Source organism: Callithrix jacchus, chromosome 7, assembly GCF_049354715.1.
Source record: "Callithrix jacchus isolate 240 chromosome 7, calJac240_pri, whole genome shotgun sequence".
Lineage (NCBI taxonomy): Eukaryota > Metazoa > Chordata > Mammalia > Primates > Cebidae > Callithrix > Callithrix jacchus.
In genome coordinates, this window is record NC_133508.1 from 108,418,021 (window position 1) to 108,441,054 (window position 23,034).

The 23,034-nt window shown below is 38.5% G+C and overlaps 1 long non-coding RNA gene across 4 annotated transcripts in view; it reads left to right on the plus strand.

The window, feature by feature from the left end:
* The window catches only part of LOC103794506 (uncharacterized), a 95,970-nt gene that overhangs the window by 68,769 nt on the left and 4,167 nt on the right, over window positions 1-23,034 (plus strand). For all 4 annotated transcript variants that reach the window (XR_013520177.1, XR_013520178.1, XR_013520176.1 and 1 more), the window contains one exon: window positions 18,758-18,832. This is a non-coding gene — a long non-coding RNA (uncharacterized LOC103794506). The remainder of the gene's footprint in view (window positions 1-18,757; window positions 18,833-23,034) is intronic.

Genomic DNA, 23,034 nt, shown 5'->3' on the forward strand with positions numbered 1-23,034 from the left:
GCTCTCCATCATCTTGCCTCTTCATCTCCTCACCTGCTTGTTTGCAGGTCTGCTGGTCTGCTTGGGGTTCGGGGCTTATATGGGGGCAGGATAGGGGGTGTGATGGGCCCAAAGGCAATTTTTTGGGTGTGAAAATAGAAATGCCTGTTCTCATTTAGGGCTATAGGTATCCAGGCTTGAGGGTGGGGCCTTTGTTGGGGACCGTCCCTCTTTTACCCAGCACTTCCCTGTCTCCTGTCCATATCACAGAATAATTAAAGACTTACACGACAAAGGTAGTTGCTTTTGGTTCCTGCACTCGACTGGTTTTGTTCCTGGAAAATCATACCTCACTTTTTTCTCTCTTTTTTTCTTTAGTATCTCTCTCTTCTTAAGAAGGATTTGTTTTCATTTTTACTTTTGTTTTTTTCAAAGAGACCCCCAATGTGGTAACTAGAATATGTGCTGTGACATTTAAGGCTCTTTGTGGTTGTATAGTTTAACTATCAGGACTGAAATTTCAGAATGACTGTTTTAACATGACTTAACTGTTTGTTCCAGGAATTTTTTATCTAGGAATGTATGACTTATAAAACTAGTAACTAATTTCATAGTTTTGTTCAGGAAATTACTAATTTGTCCAGGAAAATTGTTATCTCACTTGGTCACAGTGCTTGCTTATCCAAAAGAGCTTGCTTATGAAGACTTAAGACACTTTTCTCGATGTGTCTGTTACAGATTATTGTTAATTAATTGCTTAATCCTAACAAGTAGTCCTCATTAAAAGACTTGCTTGTTTGCGCACAGACCTCAAAACCCTATGTATATATTCTTTTATGCTCTACCTCTTCTGAGAACCATGAAGATTCACTTTAGATTATTTTTTCTCTTGTTGCAGTAGGTTTTATCAACTTAAGTTTTGCATGATCATAGGTTATTTACATGGTCTTGAACTCTTAATAGTATTAGAATTTCTGGGGCAAGTACATTGATTAAACTCCATTATAATCCTGAAAACACTGGATTGTCCTCCAAAAAATAAATTGGATAGAAAAGACAGGCAAATTTTTTCTTTGGTTTTCATTTTCTCCTTGTGTATGACCCAGATTCTTATTCCACCAAGTGCCATAACAAGACACTAATTCTAACAGTACTCCTAGGAATTAAGAATATTCTTATCTCAATTCCACAGGTAGAGGACTTAGAACAGAGGCTAATAGACTTGTTCAAGGTCACTAAGTGAACCAGTATCCTGGCTGGCTGGGATATAGAGCAGGTTGCTTGACTCTCAACCCTGTGCTCTGTGTACCAGATGTGACACCATTCTGCTCTGCCATCAATGAGCTATTGACCTTGTTTTCTTCTTAGCTGGCAGAGGTCTACCCTGTGTGCTAATGTCAGTTCTACAGTTTATATGTTGAATTACTTTTCTGCATGGCCAACTTTGTAGTGTTGCAATATTTTCAGGGTATGGTATAAAATAATCTTAAAAAAAGATGTAAGATAGGGAGGTAGGAGAATTCTTAAAACATACTGAAACTTATAATAGAAAAAAAATCAAATGAATTTCAAAACTGAGCTTTTTAAAATGACTAAGATCTACATAGATAAGCACACATTGCAAAAAATAGCTAAGCTAAGTTTTCTGTGTATCCTGGGGTAGCTAATAAGTCTTAAGTTATACTGTAAATAGAATATCCTTCACTCACTTGATTTAGGTAGGATATCCTTGAATTACAACTTCTGCCCATCTCCATTCTGGCCATGGGTCTCCAAAAATGTTGTGAATTGAAATGGTTTGTTTTTCAGTGGATTCCACTTTCTTTTGCTTTATATATCCTTTCTTCATTAATTACAATAGCATTTACTACCAAGCTGCCATCATGATTTATTTTTCTATAGGCCAAATCCAATTACATAGAGTGTTACTAAGGTCTACTGAGGCTTAATAATTCCCATTTACCTCAGAAACTGTAAAGCGGTAATAAATGTCACTTTTCAAAAGCTTCTGAAGCTTTTGTGAGGGATCATTAGAAAAGATCTCAGGGAGGCATAAGTGAGTGGCTCACTTAAAAAGAGAAGATCCAACGAATCCTGGGTAACTGCTCCCCAGCTGAAACAAGTGTATCGTAACCCCTTTGCATAGAACTCAATTAGGACATGATCATGTAACTTGTTACAGAGTTCCTGGACCCTCAAATGGTTGACCCCTAGTATATTAAAGGGAAATACCAATTTTTCCTCTGTCTCTTTGCTTAACACTTCATGAAAATTTTCTTAAAAATGTTTTACTGCTTATTTAGGGAAGATACATGAAATTCTTGGGGAGTGTATATGTGACTCAGAGATAATCTCTGGATTAAGGGATTTGGAAAGTGGACATAGAAATGGGAGATAGAAAAGTATTTGTCTTGAATAAATCCACAGGAAGGATAGCAATGTTAGGCACCAAGTTAAAGTAGTAAATAAAGTGTCTGGGTTGAGCCAGGCACCTGTATTTAGGGTTCTTCAGAGAAATAGAACCAATAGAATACACACACACACACACACACACACACACACACACATAAATATGTATATATGTATCTCTATATATTTATATATAGGCAGAATTTTTCTTTAGTTTTTATTGCCTGCTTGTACTTGGCCCTCTCTACATAAGGACAGAGAGAGAGATGTATGAGATGTATTATGAGGACCTGGCTCATGCAATTGTGGATGACAAGTATAACAATCTGCTATCTGCAAGGTGGATATTCAGGAAATCCAGTGGCATAATTCAGTCTGAGTCTGAAAGCCTTAGAACCAGAAAAGCCAATGATGTAAATCCTAGTCTGAGGGCAGGAGAATATAAAATGAGATGTCCCTGCTCAAGTGTGAGACAGGAAAGAAAGGAAGAAATCTCTCCTTCCTTTGCCTTTTGTTCTAAGGACCTCAGTGGATTACATGATGCCATTAACGTTGGGGAGGGCAATCACTTTACTAAATCCCCTGATTCAACTTCTAATCTTATCCAAAAACACCCTCATAGACATGCTGAGAAACGTGTTTACTCTGGTGACCTTGTAGCCCACTCAAGTTGACACATAAAATTAACCACCACAAGTCTACTCCTTGTCAACTCAGCACCCACACACATCTTCCTAAACCATACTTAATCTCCAGATGAAGATAATAATAATGTCATAATTCTATCTAACATGGTACAACTATCCTGTGTACAAAAAAACACCAGACCAACCCTTTTCCTACACGAGGAGGTAAATTTTTCTTTTCTTTTTTGAGACTGAGTTTTGCTCTTGTCACCCAGGCTGTAGTGCAATGGCATTATCTCAGCTCACTGCAACCTCTACCTCCCTGGTTCAAGTGATTTTCCTACCTCAGCCTCTGGAGTAGCTGGGATTACAGGTACCTACAACCACACCTGGCTAATTTTTGTTTTTTTAGTGGAGACAGGGTTTCACCATGTTGATCAGGCCGGTCTCAAACTCCTGACCTCAAGTGATCCGCCTCCCAAAGTGCTGGGATTACAGGCGTGAGCAACCTTGCCTGGCTGGAAGTAAATTTGAGTGATGTTTTCTCTTCCTTTTAATATCCTATAATGTAAATACTATAATGTAAACTCAATAATTTTAAATACTATGATATAAAATAAATACGTGTTATGTGAATAAGAGAATAAGAAAAAAAGCAAAGATACTGATTTGATTTGGCTCTGTGTCCCCACCCAAATGTCATCTCCAATTGTAATCCCCACATGTCAGGGAAGGGGCCATGTGGGACGTGATTGGATCATAAGGGTGGATTTCCCCCATAGTGTTCTCATGATAGTGACAGAGTTCTCATGAGAGCTGATGGTTTTAAGTGGCAGTTGTCTCTGCCTCTCCTGCTGCTGTATTAGACATGCCTTGCTTCCTCTTCCTCTTCTGCCATGATTGTAAGTTTTCTGAGGCCTCCTCAGCCATGTGGAACTGTGAGTCAATTAAACATCTTTCCTTTATAAATTACTCAATCTCAAGTATTTCTTTATAGTAGTGTGAGAACAAACTGGTAAAGATACAGACACACACATTCACACATATATATTCATCCATTTAATACATGCAAATGGAGATGTATTATGAGGAATAGGCTCACATGATTCTTAGTCAGTTTGGACTGCTATAACACAGTATTATATACTATTTATTAGAAATTTGTTTTCATAGAAATGTATTTCTCACAGCTCTGGAGGCTGGAAATCCAAGGTCAGGTTGTCAGCAGATTTGGTCCCCACCAAAGCCTCTCCCCTTGGCTTGCAGATGGCTGTTTTTTTGCTGTGTCCTCACATGGTCTTTTCTCTGTATGTGCAACCCTGGGGTCTCTCTGTGTGTCCAAATTTTCTTTTCTTCCTAGGATCCCAATCAGATTGGATTAGGGCCACCCATGTGATGTCATTTAAACTTAATTACCTCTTTAAAAGCCCTATCTCCAAAAACTGCCTCATTCGGAGGTACTGGGGACTAGAGCTTCAATATATGAATTTGTGGGGAACACAATTTAGTACGTAACAAAATATGACAGATCTCTGAAAGGTAACATGGACTCTTCTTTTTATCTTATTTGTTTTTATTTACTCCTCATTCTAGAGGCAGTGTAGCACAACAGCTAAATGCATGGGCTCTGGAGCCAAGCCTACTTGGATTCTTTCTTCACTGTGCTGCCTACTAGGTTTGCAACCAAAGGCATTGCTTGACTTCTCTGTATCTGTTTCCTTGCATGTGAAATGGAGTTGTCAATAATAACTACCTCACTGGGTTGGTGTGACTTTTAAATGGATGAATACATATAACATACTTAGTAGTTGCTGGCACACAATAAACAATAAGTGTTAAGTATGAAGAATAATTTCTGGCCATAAATTATATAATATGATACTTATACATTTTAGTGCTCATAAATAAATATTTATATTCTGCAGAGATGTATCTATTTTTCATTAAATGGTGTAATCAGAAAGATGTATAAATTTAGGGTTACTATCCCAGCTATAATTTGCGTGACTTATTTTTCACATAATCGCATACAGCATACATCTGTCTGACCATCTGTATTTCTAAAATAACTCCAGTGATATTTCAGACACCTAATATTGTTATAACAAAAACTCCATGTGTCTTTTAAATTTGTGTGGGCGATAATTCTATACTTTAGTTTACTGTATCAAATTCACCCTTAATCTAGTTTTTGGTATTTTGGGAACATGGGTTAGCACTTTTAATTTTTTTCTTTATAAAGACATTACCATCATTTTCTCTCTCATCTTCACAAACTCCTAAATGATAAGCAAAAAGGAAAAATGTTTTAAATAACTATATGTGTGTGCTTTTATATACAGTACCTTTCACCCATAACAACAACCTCCTAATAGTTAAATCCAATGAACTATGTTCGGGCATTAACTAATTTACTTAACGTGATGCCTCTGCATCACTTTTTTTTTCTTTTTACTAACACACATAGCATTTGCTCTTTGCCTAGCCCTGCTCTAAACACTTTCCATATACTAAATTATTTAGTTCACAGAACAACCATATAAAGTAGGTGTTATTATTCCCATTTTATAAATGAGGAAATTTAGGCACAAAGAACTTAAATTACTTGCCTTTAAAACAGTGAGTAAACAGTGGGGCCATCATCAGGCCTAGGCCATCATAGTTGCATTTTCATTCTGGACACTCTTTTGTTGGCTTACAGAATACCACTAGTTTCTTACCTTTCCGGCCACTCAAATAATATCCTTTATTAAATCTTCCTTTTTCCATGAAATGCAGCTTCCCGCAATTCTATTCTTAGAATGTTTGTTTTCTCTCTTTAAACTTCCACTCATTCTAGGACTGAGGTACAATCTAAATAGTGATAATCTTACATTTATAGCTCTAGAGCCACCTTTTCTCTGAAGTGAACATATATTTCCAACCACATACTCAGCACCTTCAACTTGAATGCTGAGCATGCGCAAAAGTGCGTTCTCCATTTGCCTCACTCTTCCCATATTGCTCCTCCTCCTTCAGTTCCAATTGTCAAGCCTCCTCATAGACTCTTCCATCTCCCTCATTTCATGTGTGCAATCTGCAATCAAGTTCTATTGATTCTAGCCCCAAGTAGCTCCTTGATCTTGCCCCTTATCTCAAATCTAATAGGTAGGTGCTTATATTTTCTGTGATCTTATCATCCATTAATGACTTTTACTTACTATAAATTATCATTTGACCATTGTGTAGCCAACTTATGTTGATATCCTCTGAAGTGTGAAGCATTTCAATCATTTCATTACTATAAGTTCCCCAGTATCTCAAACCCAAGCCAGGATTTTATTTCATTAGGTAGTTTTCTGTTTTCTATTTGCTAGAAAGGAATCTAGTTTGTATTTCATCACAAGTATCTTGATCTTCCACAAGATCAAGACACTTTGAAGATCAAGACTTTTTCAGAGTTCTAAAAAATAGATGAGATTTTTGTTTCCTCCCTCAGCAGTAACCACTAACAAATAGAATGCAAACAGATAAAGAACTTTTAAGAGTTGTCTGGTATATTTTCCTTTGGGCTAGTTCCTTGATCACAAATTCTTTGGGGAGAATGTTGGTTACATTGTCTATTATCTCTCACCCGGACTTTTGCAACAATCTTCAAACCTGTCCCTCTCTCTACTCTATCCTCTATATAATCTTCCTAAAAATAAAAATAAAATGCTTTATTGGACACTGAATTAGGTGAAAATCTTTCAGGATGGTTGCAGGGTCTTGGACAAGTCGGCTGAAAAATAACCTCTTCAGCTTCCTCTTCCTCTCCTGCTCTTCACCTGTTTCTTAAATTCAAGCCACAGTAACTTCTAGCTCCATGCACAGCTTTTCTTTCTCTAATGCCATATGTTCCATTTGTATCTGAAAACACATACATTTCATTAAGACATGATCCTGACTTGACATCTGGATGCTCCTCCTTGATGTCTCTCACCACCCACCCATCACATTTCCCAGGACAACCCTGCCCTGCCTTGCCCTGCCCCTGATGAAAGTGCAGATCTCATGCATAATTTTCATCATCTAGCTCCTTGTCTCTAACACTCTTCTTATAATTGCTGAACTCCCAACCTTTTGTTTCTAAAAATGGATTTAGATTTTTTGACTTGACCTTCATTGCTCATATTTAGATAGGGTTTGACTTCTGACTTTGTCCCCAGGCATGTGAGATAATCAGCCCACAGGATGGAGCCTTGACCCTAGACTCAGTCACTTTTCCAGACACTTTGTAAATCCAAAGGCCCCTTAAGCGAGGAATCATAGTCTGTTAAGCATCTTTTTATTTTCCTCAACAAAATTGGTCACTGTCTCCTTCATGCTTCCATGATTGTCCTCTATTTATATTTGTAATATTTCTATCTTGTGGTTATATTGCAATAATAATAATTGAGAGTGCATTCTCAGTGATGAGTAGTGTAACTTGGCACTTCTGTGTCTTCAGTTCAATGCTCCTTCTGCAGCCCCTTGTATCCCTTTTACTACTTTGTGCCCTTTTCCTCTAACTTGAGTGTGCCTTTCCTTTCCTCAGCTTGCACCTGTGATTCTTCTTCAGAGGATGCCCTTGGACTACTATGCCTTTGCCCAGAAGCCCAGAGAACTGGTGGCAACTGGGGACTGCATTAATCCAGGGTGGCTGTTAACAAATGACTGAATCGTGAGAGAGACTTATCCAAGGGACGGGACCACTCCGAGGCATAGGCTAAAGCTGTTCTTCACAGGACTTTGCCTAAAGCCTTACTTGGCTTCATTCTCCTCTATGTTCTGCTTCCCCCGTCACCCTTATTGATTTCTCTCAGCAGTACTTCCCTAATGATTCATTTGTATGGACCTTGGTGCACAGTCTACTTCTAGAGACCTTGATCTAAGAATACCACTTAATCTCCCTTTCATGTCCATTTTGTTTGGTTACAGAAAAGCTATTCCAAGTAGATTCTAAGTAAATGTAGTCACTTCAGATTAAATTTCAATCAATTCAGAATTTTCACAGAATCTTTCCTCCTTTCTCTGTAAATTATGGTAGGGTAGTTATGGTGGTTGTGATGTTTTTATAGTGTCATGAGGAATTAGGTCCATGTGGTCCCAGTTGTCAGAATCTAACCTGTGACATATCATCTTACCGCCCAATTATCTATTTCTGTGTTTTTTTTCTCATTACTATGATTAAGGCTTTAAAGTGCCCAAGTGTTTTTCTCTTTCTCCTGCTCTTCCTGCTTCTTTGTTCTAAGCACTTAGAATGGGGACACTATCTGTTCAGTGAAAGCAGTAACAGTGCAATACCTTTGTAAGCTAGTCATTATCATCCTGGTTTTACAGATTTAAATGAGGCTCAGAGAGATGAAATAATTGAGGCAAAGGAAGATAACTGATGAACAGCAGAACTTGAATGCAGGTCTTCTGACTTGATATGAATTTTTTTACACCACCCATCCTCACCTTCCTCTATTCCATCCTCCAGATCCTATGACTATGTCATTATGCCTGATTTTCAAGGGCAAGTCCTGCATACAGTGATCTCAGACACTAGAAAGCTAGTCACAAACATCTCATAGGCTTTGTAGAGAAGGGAATAATCATTGCAAAACCTTTGTCACTACTGGAAATAAAAAACAGAATCTTCCTGATCAGGCTTCCTCAGATATGGACGTTAATGAACACTTCTTTCCTCCTTGGAGAAACTGTGCACACCTTTAAGCTTTCATTCAAAACCTATTTATAATAAGAGCAAGCATCAGTTTTTATATCATTTTTATCTGTTTGGTAAGCAATAAAAATTGGGAGGGAGGGGTCCATTCATGCTAGAAGGAAATGTATTGTGTCTTTAGGGAAGGTGCGTGTTTGATTCAGAAAGAAGACCAATTAATAATGGAAATATCCCATGACGCAATGGAAGAAATGTACTCTAGGAAGGATTGATGTGAGGACAATGCTTTTAAATTATGGATATTACAATGAGCAAGAAAGTCTGAGCACAATACTCTTATTCCCACCAATTTTCACTCTTGGGAATTCAAGACCTTAGATCAGGTGGTATCTTACAGGGTTTAAAGGGCATCTCTCATATCTCAGAGGACCAGAGGTGGCATGACCCCTTATTCCTATGCATGCATGCAGGCCTCTAGACCCTCCTGTTGTAACCTGTTGTATCTGTGCTGAGCTGTGTGAGCACAGGAACTGCATAGATCCTGCTTGGATATGCTACCTCGCAGGAGGGAAGAACAGTGCAGTTTGAAAGGCATGATTTAGTTAATATGCTACACTCTGCCTCTCAGGCTCTTGGGGGCACATCTTTTGTTATTCTGGCTTATTTCTTCTGACAAGGGCATGATTTAGCAGTTTGTTAGGGAACAACATTACCATTTAGTGGAAGAGCACTTTCCGTTTTAAAACTTTTAACTTAAATTAATGTCATCTAGAGTATATTTGTTTTAACCTATTGACTCTTAGCACTTAAACACCTTAGGCAAGAACCATCTGTATGTACAGAACCTGAAATCATTTGCAATTTGGTAATGTGTCTCATTGTAGCATTCTTGAATGCCATTATGAATTAAATACAGTAGTACCATCTTATATTCCATTTTGAGATCTTAAAGTTGACATTTACTTGTTGCAAGCAATTCCTTGCAAAAATTGGCATAGTATACTCTCCAGCTTACACATTTATGGTATTTTAGTTTTTTCATTTAGAACTCTGTATAGTAATTTGAGGGTTTTTTTTTCTAAAAATATATTTGGGATGAATAAATGTCTATAATAGGAGGTACATTTCAAGATAAATAATAATTGGCACCTTCAGAACTGCTTCTAAATAAAATTTCAAGCTTAATGAAATTTGACCTCAGCTAAAGCTTTCTCTGTGTGTTTTCTCTTCCTGTAGTATCCACTGTCCTCAGAATGGCCGTTTTTGGTTTTTTTTTTTGCCTCTCTTGTATGTATCTTCTGTGCTCCCAGGAGTATGGGTCTCTTCTGAGCCAACGAAAGCTATAATGATTCCTTTTTCTGAAAGGGCTGAAGACTGCTCCCTACTGCAGTCCAAGAGGGGCTAAAGTTATAACCCTGGGTCCCCCAATTCTAGCTCAGCCTTCCCACTCATGAGAATTTCAGGCTGTTGTTGGGCTTAAAAATTTACTTTTACTTTGATACAATGTACTTTAAATTCATTTTGGAGGAAAATTTATTGTCTTATTAACATGTCTCTGGTTCTGTCTTTTTGGAAACAATGGGTTTTTTTCTGATTTGTTGGCTTGACAGTAAGTTTAGTTTTTTCAGGCTATTCTCTTTGTTGCTTGGGAAATGTATTTGGGGATCAGATTCAGTGTTCCAGATTCAGAGACCAATCTTGAGTTTATTCATCTAATAAACTTAGTTGAGTGCCTGCTATGTGGTAGAATTGTCTGTGGTATTGAGGAGACAATAATGAGCTAGGCAGACAAAGTCTAAACTCTCTAACACTTATGTTGTGATGGAGTAGGAAAATGTATTAATCTGTTCTCACACTGCTGTAAAGAATTACCTGAGACTGGGTAATTTATAAATAAAAGAGGTTTAATTGCCTCATAGTTCCATATGGCTGGAGAAGCCTCAGGAAAATTACAATCATGGCGGAAGGCAAAGGAGAAGCACACAGTGGCAGGAAAGAAAGCGAGGGGGAAAATGCCACACTTTTAGAACCATCATATTTCGTGAGAACTCACTCACTGTCATGAGAACAGCCTTGGGGAAATCCACCCCCATGATTCAGTCACCTATCACCAGAACCCTCCCTGACACGTGCGGATTACAGTTCAAATTGAGATTTGTGTGGTGACACAGAGCCAAACCATATTAGGAAACAAACACAAAACTTTGTAAGTAAAGAAGAAAATTATCAAGCCAAGTGTTACATGCAGTGAAGCGGAGTGCTATGATAGAGAGTGGTTGGAGCTATTTAAATGATCAGGGAAGGTTCCTTTGAGAAGATGCTTTTTAAGCTACCAGTTAAATAACAAATCATGTTATTTACTTGATAAGCTCTGTGTATTTTTATTTTAGGAGGACAAGATTCCTGGTAGGGCAAAGGCCCTAAGGCTAGACTAAATATAGTTTGTCAGACCAGAGGGCATAAGATAACCAGTATTGCTGAAGCATTGTAGGCAGGAAGAAGATTGGTAAGAGATGAGATGTAAAAGGCAGAGGACACATCATCTGAGGCTTTGTAGGGCATATTAAAGAGTTTAGATTTTATCGTATATCTGTGAAAAGTCATTGGAGGTTTTAAGCAGGGTACTACTATTTTAAAATGATCATATTGGCTGCTACATGGAAAGAAAAAAAATACTAAAAATTCACAAGAATAAGACAGAGAAAGAATGCTGGTTATTTAGCACATGGCTTCCCTTAGACGCCTCCCCTTTTCTCTGTTTTAATTTTGTGAGTTCTTAGCTTCTTCTGACTTCTTATATCCTCATCTCATTGCTGAAGCTTCCCTTGAAATCATGGGACAAAAGTATTGCTTGTTGCCTAGCATCAATAGATTAGCTTCTTCTGACTTCTTATATCCTCATCTCATTGCTGAAGCTTCCCTTGAAATCATGGGACAAAAGTATTGCTTGTCAGCCTAGCATGGTGGCTCACACCTATAACCCCAGCATACTGGAAGGCCAAGAGGGAGGATTCTTTAAGCCCAAGAATTTGAGACCAGCCTTGGGAACAAAGCAAGACCCCTGTCTCTACAAAAATAAAAATATTTAACTGGGCAACTGTGGTCCACATTCCTTGGGAGGCTGATGTGGAAGGATTCCTTAAGCCCTGAAATTTGAGGCTTCAGTGAGTTGTGATAGTGCCACTGCACTCCAACCTGAGTGACAGATCAAGACCCTGTCTCAAAAGCAAAGCAAAACAAAACAAAACAAAAAACCAATCAAACAATAAAATTTCAAATCCTTTATATCAACCCAGGTAGCCATGATGACAAACCATTTTAAGATACAGGAAGTACTAGGCATAACCAGGTATATGTATTTAATACATAGAAGAAATTGGAGCCAGTAGAGGTTTGTGACATTGCTTAGTCCTGGAAGAAAGTGGGTAATAAAAAATTTTAACTGCAGCAACTTGGATGCTAAAACCTTATTGCTTAAGTAAGAAGTTCTAACTAACTCTTTTGTTGACCATTTTGATTTAAGTCACTTATAAAGCATTTATGAGGATCGTTAAATCATTATATGTAGTGCTTTGATTTCACATTTCAATTTCAATTCTCTTCTTTCTGCTGTGTGTTACTGTGCTAGAATGAGATACTGCTGAGAACAAGAAAATCAGGGTCCCAGGCCTCATGAGACTTGTAGTCTAGAAAGAAAGAAAGCAATTAGACATTTAATTGACTTTGAGCATGGTGAATGCTTATCTTGCCTAACATTAGTTTTCTGATCCTTTATCTACATTTGAAAAAGATGGATGCCTGGACCCTAAAGCCAACTAGACTCTCTGGGTAAGACCCCAGGTACAATATTTCTAAAAGCTCTTTAGGTGAATCTGTTGTGCATACAGAATTGAAAATCAGTGTCCTCTATCAGGGTTTCTCAATCTAAGCACTATTAACATTTTGAGTGGGATAATTCTTTGCTGTGGGCTGGCTGTTCTATGCATTGTAGGATGTTTAGCAGCATCTCTGGCCTCTGCCCACTAGATGTCAACAGAACTCCCTGAAAGTTATAACAACCAAAAATGTCTCCAGCCACTGTCAAAAGCCCTCTGGAGGGATGACCTGCTTCCTTCCCACTTGTTGAGAAATCACTGCTCATAAGAAGTAGGCTCTGGCTATCTTGTGACCTATTCTCTTCCTACTCTCTCCCTTACTGATTCAGTGTTAGTCATGACAGCTACTGAATGTTCCTCAAACTTGATGCCACTATTTTAGCCTTTCATTATCTCTGCCCATAATGGCTTCCAAATAGCCACTTGGCTAACTCCCCAACTTCTTTCAAGTCTGCTCACATGTTACCTGAGAAAAACATTCCATTATTAGCCTGTCTAAAATAAATTTTCCACCACATTTCTTTATATGCTGTGTACTAGTCCATTCTTATACTGCTAATAAAGTCATACCTTGAGACTGGACAATTTATAAAGGGAAGAGATTTAATTGACTCACAGTTCCACACAGGCCTAAGGAAACTTGCAATCATGGCAGAAGGGGAAGCAATTATGTTCTTCTTCACATGGAAAAGCCCCTTATAAAACCATCCAGTCTTGTGAGAACGCACTATCACAAGAACAGCATGGAGGTAACTGCCCCCGTGATTTAATTACTTCCCCCCGGGTCCTTGCCATGACACTTGGGGATTATGGAAACTGCAATTCAAGATGAGATTGGGTGGGGACACAGAAAAACCATATCATTCCACCCCAGTCCTTCCCATATCTCCTGTCTTTATATTTTAAAACACAATCTTACCTTTCCAACAGTTTCCCAAAGTCTTAGCTTATTCCAGCATTAACCCTAAAGTCCAAGTCCAAAGTCTCATCTGACACAAGGCAAGTCCCTTCTGCCTATGGGCCTGTAAAACTGAAAGCAGGTTAATTACTTTCTAGATACAATGGGAGTAGAGGCATTGAGTAAATGTACCCATTGCAAATGGGAGAAATTGGCCAAAATGAAGGGGCTATAGACCCCATGCAAGTCTGAACTCCAGCAGGGCAGTCAAACCTCATAGCTCTAAAATGATCTCATTTGACTTCATGTCTGGCATTTAGGTCACCCTGATGCAAAAGGTGGGCTCCCATGGCCTTGGGAAGCTCCACCCCTGTGGCTTTGCAGGGTACAGCCTGCCTCCGAGCTGATTTCACAGGCTGGTGTTAAGTTTCTGCAGCTTTTCCCGGTGCACAGTACAAGCTGTCAGTGGATTTTCCATTTTGGAGTGTGGAGGATGGTGGCCCTCTACTCACAGCTACACTAGGCAGTGTCCCAATGAGGAGTCTGTGTGGGGGCTCCAACCCCACATTTCCCTTCTACATGACCTAGTCAAGGACCTCCATAAGGACTTTGCCCCTGTAGCAGACTTCTCCCTGGATATCCAGGTGTTTCCATACATCCTCTAAAATCTAGGTAGAGATTCCCAAAGCTCAGTTATTTACTTCTGTACATCTGCAAGCTCAACACCATGTAGAAATTGCCAAGGCTTGGGGCTTGCACCCTCTGAAGCAATGGCCTGAGCTGTACCTTGGCCCTTTTTGGTCATGGCTGGAGCAGTGGGGACACAGGACACCAAGCCACCAAATCCTGAGGCTGCACACAGCAGGGAGGCCCTGAACCTGGCTTAGGAAACTTATTTTTCCCTCCTAGGCCTCCAGGCCTGTGATGGGAGGGAACTGCTGCTAAGGTCTCTGATGTGCCTTGCAGGCATTTTCCCCATCGTACTGATGAGTAGCCATTTGGCTCCTCATTACTTACGCACATTTATGCAGCAGGCTTGAATTTCTCCCCAGGAAATGGGTTTTTCTTTTCTACTGCATCATTTTCAGGCTGCAGTTTTTTCAAACTTTTATGCTCTGTCATTTCTTGAGTGCTTTGCTGATTAGAAATTTTTTTCACCAGATACCCTAAAGCATCTCAAGTTCAAAGTTCCACAGATCTCTAGGGGAGGGGTAAAAAGCCTCCAGCCTCTTTGCTAAAGCATAGCAAAACTGACCTTTACTCCAATTCCCAACAAGTTCCTCATCTCTACCTGAGACCACTTTAGGCTGTACTTTGTTGTCCCTATCACTATCAGCATTTGGTCAAAACCATTCAACAAGTCTCTAGGAAGTTCCAAACTTTCCCACATTTTCCTCTCTTCTTCTGGACCCTCCAAACTGTTCCAATCTCTGCCTGTTACCCAGTTCCAACATTGCTTTCAGATTTTTGGATATCTTTATAGCAGCATCCCACTCTCTGTGATACCAATTTACCATAGTAGTTTGTTCTCATGCTGCTAATAAAGACCTACCTGACACTGGGTAATTTATAAAGTAAAGAAGTTTAATTGACTCATAGTTCTGCATGGCTGGGGTGGCATCAAAAAACTTATAATCATGGGGGAAGAGGAAGCAAACACATCCTTCTTCACATGGTCACAAGCAGAAGCAGAAGAAGAAAAGCCCCTTACAAGCCACCAGATCTCATGAGAACTTACTATCATAAAAACAACATAGAGGTAACTGTCCCCCATGATTCAATTATCTCCCACTGGGTTTCTGCCATGACACGTGGGGATTATGGGAACTATAATTCAGTGTGAGATTTGGGTGGAGACACTGCCAAACCATATCACACTGCTTTATTTTTCTTCACAGAACATATTACTATTTGACATTATATCATGTCTTTTCTTTAAGTCTCCCATCTCCATAAACCATTGTGAAGTCTGTTTAAGTGTATGATACATAATAGTGAGATGGGAGAGTTCCCTGACCCACCTTGCAGGATATGTGACAGGGGCGTGGCTGTCTGTTTGGCCACCATGAGCTCAAACCCCTTACAGGAGGGGGAGTATGCAGATGGGCAGCTGCATGAACTGAGATGAGTGTTTTTTGACTCTGGTCCCACAGCAGTGTCTAGGGTTGAGTGCCTGTGATTCTTGAAGCCCCAGTGTTACAATGCTCTTTTAGCTCTGCTGTCCACAGATGGCTTAAGTCCACATCTCAATGCCCCCTTGATACCCAGGGCCTTGTCTAGCATCCTGGAAGAATCAGCTTACCTATGGACTTGAAGAGTAGTGAGTGTGGGGGTTTTACTGAGTGGTGGAGGTGGCTTTCAGTTGGTGGGATGGGAAGCTGAAAGTGGAATGGAGTGGGAAGATAATCTTCCCCTGGGGTTTGGCCGTCCTGTGGTCAAACTCCTCTCTGGCTATCCCTAGCTGGACTCCTCTTGATGTTCAGATGCTCCTTCTCTTCTCTCCTCTGCCATGCTGTTCTTCTGCTGCTTGGCTCTTCTGCTCATCTCTTCATGAAGTGTGGGTTTGGCATTTATATGGGTACAGAATAGGTGACGTGGTGGACCAAAATGCAACATTTGGGTGCAAAAACAGGAATGCCTGTTCCCACTTATGGTCACGGGTTACCAGGGTTGAGAGTGGGGCCTTTTCTGGGGAACCACCCTCTTCTACCTAGTATTTTCCTGTCTCCTGTCTGTGTCAATAGGTACACAATATTTATTAATTGTGACTATATAGTCATGAATAACTATATATTATGAAATGGGAAATGCATGGTACAAGGAGAATTGCTGTCCTTGAAAAGAAATTTAATTTTTTTTTTTTGAGTTGGAGTCTTGCTCTGTTGTCTAGGCTAGAGTGCAATAGTTTGATCATGGCTCCCTGCAGCCTCAAACTCCTGGGTTAAAGTGATCCTCCTACATCAACCTCCCAAGCAGCTGAGACTACAGGCATGGTGTCATCACACCCAGCTAATTTTTGTATTTTTTTTTAGAGATGGGGTCTTGCCATGTTGCCAAGGCTAGTCTCAAACTCTTGGTCTCAGGCAATTAGCCTGCCTCAGCCTCCCAAAGTGCTGAGATTGTAGGCATGAGCCATCATGCCCAGCCAATCTAAAATTAAGTTTCATTATCCTCCACAATGTTTAATTTTGTTTTTGAACTCTATATGGATTAAAAGCAGCTTTTAATTAAAGGTCATATGTGTGTCTACACACACATGTATGGAGATGTTTAATCACTGGCAAGCAAATGAGTATGTTAAACTTTTAGGCAGTTGATAGGAAAAATCATGTTTTTTGCTACTTTTTTTTAACAATTGCAAAATGTTCACTTATCTCCAAATGACTGTATTGCAACCAAGTTAGCTATATGCTGAACATTTTAGCTTTGGCCAGAATATTTAACTACATACATAGTGTCAATTTACAACAAAATTTGTCCAATATTTGTAGATAAAAGTCTATATTTTTAAAAGGTGGCAAAGATTTTTCATAGGATAAAGAAAAGTGTTTCCCAATAAACTTTCAGAAAGACCCCATCTGAGTTCTGGTGGAATTTGAAATTGAAACAGTTTTTCCATTCATTTTCACCAGCATATTTCCATTAATTTTCAGACCATCTTTCTTAAATAGTCCAAAACTCTGTTTTCTATGAGACTTCATATAAATCACCATAGGTTTGAGATGGTTCTTATGAGGTATTATCAAGTACAACTTCCTCAAAATAGGACTAAACTTTAACCACTAGGCATGCACATTTTATTTATTCTGGAAGCAGTCCACGTAAAGCAATGTCATGTTCATTGATAAATGTCTCTTTTCTCTGGCCTACCTGAGTATATGGTACCAAATTGCCAATATAAAAATTGTTGTGGTCTCTAAAATTTTTTTAAAGATAAAATTTACTACTCATGGTCATCAAATAAATAATTAACTCCTCTCATCTCTACCAAAAATTGTCCCTTCTTTCTCTGACTCCACACCTCAGACATTAGCATGCAAGGTTATCATTTTCTTTCATCTTCTGTATAAAACTGTTAAATGAATATTCACCTTTCTTTTTATAATTATGTTGTTCTTTCCTCCATCTCTATTTTAACTTTCCTTCTTTACTCCTTTCCTCTCCATCATTTTTATCTTCTTCCTTCTTTCTTTTCTCTTTTTTTTGAACTTTATTCCTTTTTTTCTTGCCTCCACAAACATTTATTAGGTACTATTCTAGATATTAGTTATATGGAACTGAAGATTCTAGACCTTGAGAAATTTATTTTTAAAATATCTAACAGTAGAAGTTTACTTATGAAGTTAATATACCAAGTCACAGAAAGGATAAGATACTTATTTGAACTAATTCAGCTTATTCAACAAATGACAAAGCTGATTTATTTATTTATTATTTTATTCATATATTAACATAATATTTGTGCAGTAGCTTTTGTGTGACAAGAACTGATCTAGATGCTAGAGATACAGAAGTGAACCAAACAGACAAAAATCCCTGACCCCTCTGGAGTATAAAATCTAGTGACATTTCACAGCACATGCTGGCTTTAAGTATCTGGCCAGTATCCCAAGTATTAATTGGCTTGCTTCTGTACTGACCGTGCTCATGAACTTCCTTCTCTTATATACCTATAATTTGCATATGTAAACTTGGATCATCCATAGCAGAACCAGAATTAAGAGTAGAAAATATTGAACTCTAAGGTAAAAATGTTATTAGTTCAAGCCCAAGACAAAAAGATATAAATATGGACTTGTAGAGCTAGTTTCCTACTTGAAGAGACTAGATAAAAGATGCCAGAAACTGGAAAAGACTGAAGAGGAAGAAAGACCATGTGGATAGAAGGGCAGAACACTTATCCCCTCAGAACGGAGACCATTAAAAAAGAATTTTAAAAAGATATTTACTATGACTGGCCATTCTTTGTGGAAGCTATGCAAAGTACAAATTTGACTTCTTGTTGCTGAATGTGGTCATAATTCCTGTTAATTTTAGAGTTTGAAATGCCACTTTTTTCCTTGAGATAGCCCAGCTATTACATCATCTTTACTCCCATAGAAATAATAATATGGTCTGGAACATTTGTTACCCATCCATATCCATAAACTAGAGGGCAGGGGGCTTGTAGGGTAGAGATACCATGAAGGAAAAGCCTTAGCAATAGTAGGAGTTGGGATAGTTTGAAATAACCACTGAACAGGAATAGCTGTGAACCATGTGGCTTCTGTTATCCACTTAAAAGCTTCTGCTTCTGGTTTAGGTCTGCACTATAACTAGAACTCAAGCAAGCAAGATTGGAGTTTTGCTGAGACACCATAGAAGAACAACTAAATGGGTATGAGTAGTAACAGACAAACTTTCTTATTTCATTCTATCTTTATAGTAATTGTGCAGCACTCACCAGTAGAGCTATCTTTAGCAATTAGGAATGTCACTATTACTGCTTTATATAGGTCCCTTATATTTTATTAGAGCAAATCAGTTCTATTTAAAAAAACCCATTTATTTGGTTTGATATTTTCCCATCTCCTATCAATGCAATTAGAGTTATTTGAGTTATTTTTTTAAAAACTTATTTATTTATTAATTTTGAAATAGGGTTTTCCTCTGTCACCCAGGCTGGAATGCAATGATGATCATAGCTCACTGTAGCCTCAAACTTTGGGCTCAAGTGATCCTCCCTACTCAGCCTCCCAAGTAGCTGGGATGACAAGTGTACACCACCACATGATTAGTTTTTGTATGTTTTGTAGATACAGGGTATTACTATGTTGTGCAGGCTGGTCTCAAACTCCTGGCCTCAAGTGATCCTCCCACTTCAGCCTCCCAAAGTGCTGAAATTACAGGCATGAGCCACCATGCCCAGCCAAAACTTTCAATTCCATAAATCACTCATATACTATATCTTTAAGTAGCTCAGCAAGATATACATCATGAACTAACCCATAGAATTATTAATAATATATATGCCATTGCCCTACACTTGGAATTTGAGGCAGTTTAGATTTGATTGGTTAAATTATATATAAATGCTGAAGCAATTTTCCATTGGGTAGGAATCTCCACATCTTCAGAAAAAAAAAACAAAAAACGTTTTCCGGGCTTAAATTTTCAGATTTGTTATTCAAAACAAGAAATATAAAATCTATTTCAGAAAATAGTTTATTAAACATCAGAGGTAAGGATAAAATTAACAGCCATGCTGCTGAAGCAATTAGACTTATATAGATTAAGAAGAAAATGCAGTATTTATCTCTGTTTGTTAATGTGCTCAAGAAGGCCAATAGGACGAGTAAAATGTTGGATGCCAACAAGAATGTGATCCATTCCATTGACCATAGGGGGAGGTATAGTGGAACCACACAGAAACATTGTCTTCCATTCTTTTTTTTTGAGACGGAGTTTCGCTCTTGTTACCCAGGCTGGAGTGCAATGGCGAGATCTTGGCTCACCGCAACCTCCGCCTCCTGGGTTCAGGCAATTCTCCTGCCTCAGCCTCCTGAGTAGCTGGGATTACAGGCACGCACCACCGTGCCCAGCTAATTTTTTTGTATTTTTAGTAAGACGGGGTTTCACCATTTTGACCAGGATGGTCTCAATCTCTTGACCTCGTGATCCACCCGCTTCGGCCTCCCAAAGTGCTGGGATTACAGGCATGAGCCACCGCGCCCGGCCTCCATTCTTATTAGAAGAAAAATGTCAAATAAACACCAAAGCTAAGATGGGAGGAAAGAATAGAGTCAAAGGGAAGCTAAAATATTTGACTGAATATCAGGTTTCTGAGAGTCAAATGAAATAAAATGTGAAATAGAGAAATAAATGAGAGCTAGGATTAAGAATTTGTTAAAGAGATTTAAATAGTAAAACCCATTTCTCATTGACTGGGTCTGGCAGAAACTCCTCTAAAGCATCTAAAGAGTATAACTTTAGGAATGTAGGCTACTGTTTTCTTAGGGGTGGGAGGAAAATATGGTATTGGAACCAAAACAGGAAATGCTCTTCTATCCTCCTTTGCATTTTGATCCTTCAGGTAATCTTAGTCAACACTTCAGCTGCAAGTTATATGAGAACTACCGAAGTTTCAGACATGGACACTTAAAACCAAGGAATAAAGACTTGCATTATAATAGAGCAAAAATTTAGAAAATTAAGTGGAATGATAAAGTATAAATAGAAATTTCAATGGAAGAATAAAGGATATTTTGAAAATTCAGAAATCATAAACAATATTAATAAAAGGAAGACTGACTTCTGTAACACTGTAAGAGTTAAATGACTAACACGTGTAAAATTTTAAGGAAACAGATGAAAAAATAAAAGATAAAGGTAGCTGCTGAGGTTTCAATCTTCAGATCTCAGGGGCATAAAACTGTAACAGTGTTGTCCACCAAGGACTAAATAGGAACTGTGTTTCATGTCATTATCTTAGTTACTCTGGAACCCAAGCTGATGACACCATCACTATCAGGGACATTGTTGACAGACAGAAAGGGAACATGGTAAAGGATGAACTTCCTTTCAGTCTTCTTCCAGGCAGTGGCACACTTGACTTGACTTGCATTTTGTTGGCCAAAGCAAGCCACAGGACTATGCCTGAGTTCAAAGGAAGGGGAAATGCAATTCTATTGTATGCTAGCAAAGAAAAAGGGATCCAGATATTGGGGAACAGATTCAGTGATTGCCACAGTAGTAAACTTTAAATAATCATTGTTTTTCCAAGTGGAATAGGCTACATATGCAATTGATTTCCAAAGAGATTCAGCTACATTAAAGAATGCAACTATAAATGGAATTTGTTAAGAAGCTTAAGGATGTTTTACAGAATACCCTAATGGCTTCTTCTCTCATGTCAAAGAGAAAAACCATGAACTTTCAAAGCCTTCCTTGGAGCTTGTAAAATAGAATAAGAGACCAGTTTATGAATCAAACTTCCTGCTCAAGATTATCTGTTCTCATATAATCCTTCTTTCTTACAGGCTAGAGATGCTAATTAATTTTCCAGTTGAATTTCTATATCTCTCCATCATTATGTATTCCAAATGATAGGGTGTCTGAATTGGCAACTGAGTTTTATATGGAAAAATAGTTAATAAAATACCAGAAGGGCTGGGATCTGAATTAGATCTGAATATAAACAAGGGATAACATTATCTCCAGATATCATCATCAGTCTCTAACAATGGTTCTCAACATTTGGTATACATTAGAACCACCTTTGAATTGAAAAAAACATAGCAATACCCAAGCTCTACCCAAGATAGATTAATTCGGACTCTCAGTGGTGGGAAGTGTGCATGTGCATTTTGAAAAGGTGGTGCAGCATATTGAAATAGGCAGTATAGTTTGAGAAACATTGGTCTGCAAAACAATGTTTGACTCAAGGAAGGCTAAAAGGCCAGAATTGTCCCAAGTAGTTACTGTCTTCAAATTTTTTATCTCCCAAACTCAAGAGAATGGATATTGGCACATTGGCTGCAGCAAGTTCACTTTAATGTGATTGGATTGGGAAAAGGAACTAGGAGTACTTGGGGTCCCACATAGTCCATTGGGTGAAAGGTCAAAGCTAAATATTCATTGTTTGTTGCTACTGCTTTTGGCATAAAGATCCAGACCATGTTATTCTGAATTGCAAGATTTACCTGGTTAACCCAGGTAATCACTAATCAGTGGTGAAACCAGACCTTGCTCCTAGCTTAGGTTGGAACTTGGCTAGCCTCTAAACTAATCTTTTATTCTTGCTATTGTCACGAACAACACAGAACTTCCAAGAGAATCAAATGCCATCAATTGCTTTGGAAGAATGGAATGTGTAGTCAGAAGTATGAGCATGGACTTGTCTGAAGCCAAGATACCAAATCAATGGGCATTGGGTAGCCAGGAACACTCTATGCTTGGATATGGGAGGCCAGAGGTCATTGGCAAAGTAAAGTAAGAAGAATGTAAACTCGTATGCACTGCTTGCCTCTTATTTGCCAAGGACTTTTCATGAACTATTCAATCTTCACAATTACCATTCTAGAAAGATGTTATTAACTCTATTTTACAGAAAAAAAATTGAAGCTGCAGGAGTTAATGATGATCACCCCCATAGGTGTGTGGATTTGGTATATCAATTATTTTAAGGTGAAAGAACTTGAGAAACTGTGTTTGCAGAAAGGGCTTTCAGACCTGTCCCTTCCTACATATATTAAGCCATAAAAATTCCTTGGAGAAGAGTGCCTTCCTTGTACCAGTGTTACAATATAACCCTTATCACCAGAGACTCAGAATTACTGCTGCAATGGACCTGTACAAGTAAACTTACTGAAGAAGCTATTGTCTTCCACTAACTTTACACACTCCCACCATAGGTCTCCTAATAGTCATTCTTCCCTAGAATTTACTGTCTCTAGCCAGATCTTTCTGTCATTTCTTCACAAATCTCTTATTCTTTGTCTAAAATGTATAAAAAAGTTTCTGCTTTGACCATTTTCTTCAGGTCTTTGCTCTCTTAGTGATCCCCGGGCACAAGTAAAAATAATGACACTTATATGCTAC